Below are 4,526 nucleotides of genomic sequence, written 5' to 3' on the forward strand. Positions count from 1 at the left end.
ACCCACTTCTTGTATTGTTGAATGTCCAATAGCTTTCTGACAGTGAAGATTAAGTGTGTTAAAATCATGGTCCCCGGGGGTTGAGTGGGGCCACCATAGGGAATCAAAACTTTACATGGGAGTATATTGGGGAAATCTTTAAACATCTTCTCAAGAACGATGACTGGACCAGAAAATTTGACATTTACATCGGTCCATGGAGTTACTAGAAACACCGTAAACACCAGGAAATTCCTGAAAACACCCCAAAAGTACCCAGAACAAATGCAGTCTGAAATACAAGATATAAAACTATTTATAGCTCATTCAATTCTCCTTCAATATGAACAACGCTATGGATATATATATTTACAGGTATGCACTAGGTGTTTTTGGCACTTTTTTAAGTGTTTATTGGAATTACCTGATGTTTACGGTGTTTCCGGTAATTCCACGAACCCCATTTACATGAAAGCTTTCTGGCATGGTGCAAATTCAAGTTTGATTTAATCATGGACCCCGGAGATAGAGTGGGGCTACAATAAGGGATTAAAGTTAAATTACATGTGAATATATGGGGGACATCTTTAAAAATCTTCTCAAGAACCACTAGTCCAGGATAGTTAAAATTGATATGAACGTTTTCTGGACATAGTGCAAATACGCGTTTATTCAAACCATAGCCTCTGGGAGTAGGGTGGGACCACAAAAGGGGATCAAATGTTTACATGCGAATATATAGGAAACACAGCTCCAGCTCGGTCTTCTCCGTCAAGACCTCGTTCTTTCTTGGCTTAACGGAAAAGACCGAGCGATTTTCCGATTGGCTCTGATGAAACCCGAATAAAACCATCATATGAATAGCGAATCCACAAAATTTTTAAAGGGGGGTACGACCCAAGTTTGTACCTTTACCACGTCCAGTCCAAAGGCAATTCTACCAAGGTATTTAAATTACTCCAGGTAGCTATTTTTACCTACTTTTTCCTTTACTTGCAATTCGTGGCATAATACAGGAACGGTGCAATATGGTGTGTACCAAATTTCTTGATTCACTTACACTGACGATGAATGCCACAAAAATATTGGACAAAAATGATTACTTTCTAACCTTTCAAATTTGCATCACTAACTACACCCAGTTCCATTTTCTAGGAGCCTAGGATCAAAGTAACGTGATATGAAGTCTAGAATGTATTACAAATATGTATTTAAATTTTAAAGTTGACTCTCAGACAATTTTACATTAAAGATTTTTGGGCCGATTTTTCATGCATTTCTCTACATTCTCCACTCTCGTAAAATATTTAAATTTACACTCTGAATTTTGACTTGCACATGCACAACATGATACATAGACTCATCTGTTTAAAAGATGCACCTTAATTATTATTTATCTATATTTAAAAAAAAACAGGTAAAAGTAGCCTCGGTAGCTATTAATAGCTACGTAGCTAGAAATAGTCTTTTGTCTGGACCTGTTTACTGCTTCAACAAAAAAAAGGGGGGGTGTATAGCCCCCAAATGGCATAAAAAGGAAAAAACCAAAAACGTTGATAAAAATATTCAACTAAAAAAAGGGAGGGGTGGGGGTAAACCTGACTTAACCTCCGCTTGATCTGCCATTGGGATTTACGGGTTTTGCACCCCATCGTTTTTTTGTCGAATATTTTTGAATGTCTACTATCTCCCTGGATTGAATGGACCATTATTTCATGTTTACAATTTCCCTCTTTTTGGTCGAACATTTTAAGATATCTACAATCTCCCTCGTTTTGGTGATATTGGGTCACATCCTCCACTCCCGAACATTTGAAAATTTTCCGAATCCACCTTAAATTGTACACTACATGTATATAAATCGTCTGTTGGTCAATCACATTTATTGTATAATTTTACTACCTTATTTTCATGAATGAATATAATAATTGGTTGTATAATTACAGTGAGACAGATGATAGCCACGCACAACCTCCAGGCATAGAAAGTCATCACATGTAACCTTTGTGTCAAGCCTACCCAGCAATTATGTAACAACTGTCAACTCAGTTTGTGTGTGTACTGTGTTAGTAAACATGTGGACAAGCTCAAGTACCAACAACATGACATCGTTCATTTCAAAGACAAAAAGATACAATTTGTTTTTCCTGAATGTGAATTTCACTCCAGCCAGAGATGTGAGGTTCACTGCCACCAATGTGATGTTCCAATTTGCCTGAAATGTATAGTTGGTCCCCATAATGGACACCAAGTCAAAGATATGCCGGAAATATTCAACGACAAGAAAAATGAGCTTCAAAAGGAAACCAAAGAAATTGAATCCACCATTATTCCACTGTACCAGAAGAAAACCGAAGAAACGGAAAGCAAAATATCCATTATAATGGCCGCATTTGATGAACTGGACAAAGAAAAAGAAAAGCACAGTAAATTCTGGCACCAAGAAGTCGACACCATTTTCAATACGTTTGGTTCTTTAATGAAATCCATGAAGGAGAATCTCCTGGCTGCTCTAAACTCTCACCAATCCAAAATAAAAAATCAAATTCCAGACATGACCCAAACAGTCCAACAAAACAAAGAAATTCTGAAGTCAAATAATGTTTCTGCAGTCACCAACTACAAATCCAAACTCGAGGGATACAGAAACATGCCTACTGAAGTTGATGTCAAATTGCCATCACTCAAAACCAACACAGTCCAAGGTAGATAACTCAGCCTGGAATTAGAAAACTACAAGGCTAGCCTGACACAGACAACACTGTCCAGTCTGACAGACGAAGTCTCCTATTTATCTTTACAAATGCTGCTAGAGCAAGCCAAATCAATTACAACCATTCCCACTGGAGTTAATCCTCTATTCAATGTTTCCTGTGTGGGAGTGGATGAAGTCTGGATTAGTGGTAAAGATAAAACCATAAGACGTGTTGACATACACGGGGCTGTACGGGACACTGTCACCACCACATGTAAAACCAGGCCTAGTGACATCACAGTGACCAGACAGGGAGAACTGGTATACAGTGATGGTCCCAAGAGAACTGTGAACATTGTCAGACACGAGAGAATAGAAACACTGATAACTACAGCACAGGACTGGCATCCAGGTCAACTATGCTGTACTAAGTCAGGGGGCATTCTGGTCAGTATGTGTACTACTGATAAAAGCCAATATAAAATTGTACATTATCAGGGACACGCAGTGAAACAGGAAATATATAGAGATGAAGAAGGAGAACCAATCTATAATGGAGGGAAATACCTGCTGTATGTGGTGGAGAACAACAATGGAGACATCTGTGCCTCTGATCGTAATGCTTCCTCCATGGTCGTGGTGGACAAGTCAGGAAGAGTTCGTTTCCGATACGATGGTACACCAGCCAGGAGGAGGAAGTCATTTAATCCTAAACACATAGTGACAGACTCCATGAGTCAGATCATTGTGGCAGATATGAACAATGACTGTCTACACATCCTGGATCAGAACGGACAGTTCCTGAGATGTGTGGACAATTGTGGACTAGATTATCCTGATGGACTGAGCGTGGACAGTAAGGGGAGGCTGTGGGTAGGGTTATATCAGTCAGGAGAAGTGAAAGTGATTCAGTACATGAAATAAACACATGATATCACATACAGATAATGACAGAGTTCACACATTGCTCTTGATGATATTTACACAACAATGTTTACTTCATACGAAATGTATTTATACAGAGTTGTTTTGTTTAACATTGATAATTTAGTTAGTTTCTTCTTCTTGTAATATTTTATATTCCTAGTGTGATTTTATTTTTACTGTGAACAAAATCCATTGATTGACAGCTCTCCCGCCCTCTTTATAAAAGAAAAAAAATATTCACAGTGGAACCCAGGCCTTATCAACTGTTGTTTTTGTTGTTTTAGTTTCAGGAATTTCAGGCTTTTGATGTTGTTTTTATAGGTTATTCTAGCTATACTTTAAGGATAATAAAGTCAATAAATAAATACAATGATTGATTTGTTTTTCCTTTATGTACTTTTTTGTATATGTAATATAGCTGTTTGTTTTATTAATATATTTCTTCTCTGTTTGGTCACAAAAGGGGATAGTGGTGGATTGGGGTGTCCCTTTCATATCGCTGTGGTCAAGTCAATTAAAATTCATAGATCAGTCAATTTATTTCCTAATCTGGGTCATTGTGATAATTTGAAAAGCTTTACGCTGTCCATTTAATTCAAACACTGATTACCTCCTTGTATTTTCTCTCATAAAAGTCTTAATATCAAATAGAGATGTTGCTGAACAAATATTTACATAGTGCTGTTGCGTTTCTTTTGTTTTCACGTATAAGCAACTTATGTGGGTCTCCCAAGTCTGTACATTGGACAAAGGACAAATAAAGCCAGGAATACAAAAGATAAAACTTTATTAATCAAGTCAAGCATGTTGATAAAATTAACGTGGGACAAAGTTTCAAGGGATATTTCGCGGCGTTGACCCCTCTCCTAGTTTTCTGGGATATAATTACTTTCCCATTTATGGGAGTTAATAAGTAACAGTATGC

The 4,526-nt window shown here is 37.5% G+C and overlaps 1 pseudogene; it reads left to right on the plus strand.

Annotated features, from left to right (window-relative positions):
* The first annotated feature begins 1,926 nt into the window (after positions 1-1,926).
* Positions 1,927-3,975, plus strand: LOC130047557 (uncharacterized; annotated as a pseudogene).
* Positions 3,976-4,526: the final 551 nt, after the last annotated feature.

The sequence above is a fragment of the Ostrea edulis genome, chromosome 7 (genome assembly GCF_947568905.1).
Source record: "Ostrea edulis chromosome 7, xbOstEdul1.1, whole genome shotgun sequence".
NCBI classification, from domain to species: Eukaryota; Metazoa; Mollusca; class Bivalvia; order Ostreida; family Ostreidae; genus Ostrea; species Ostrea edulis.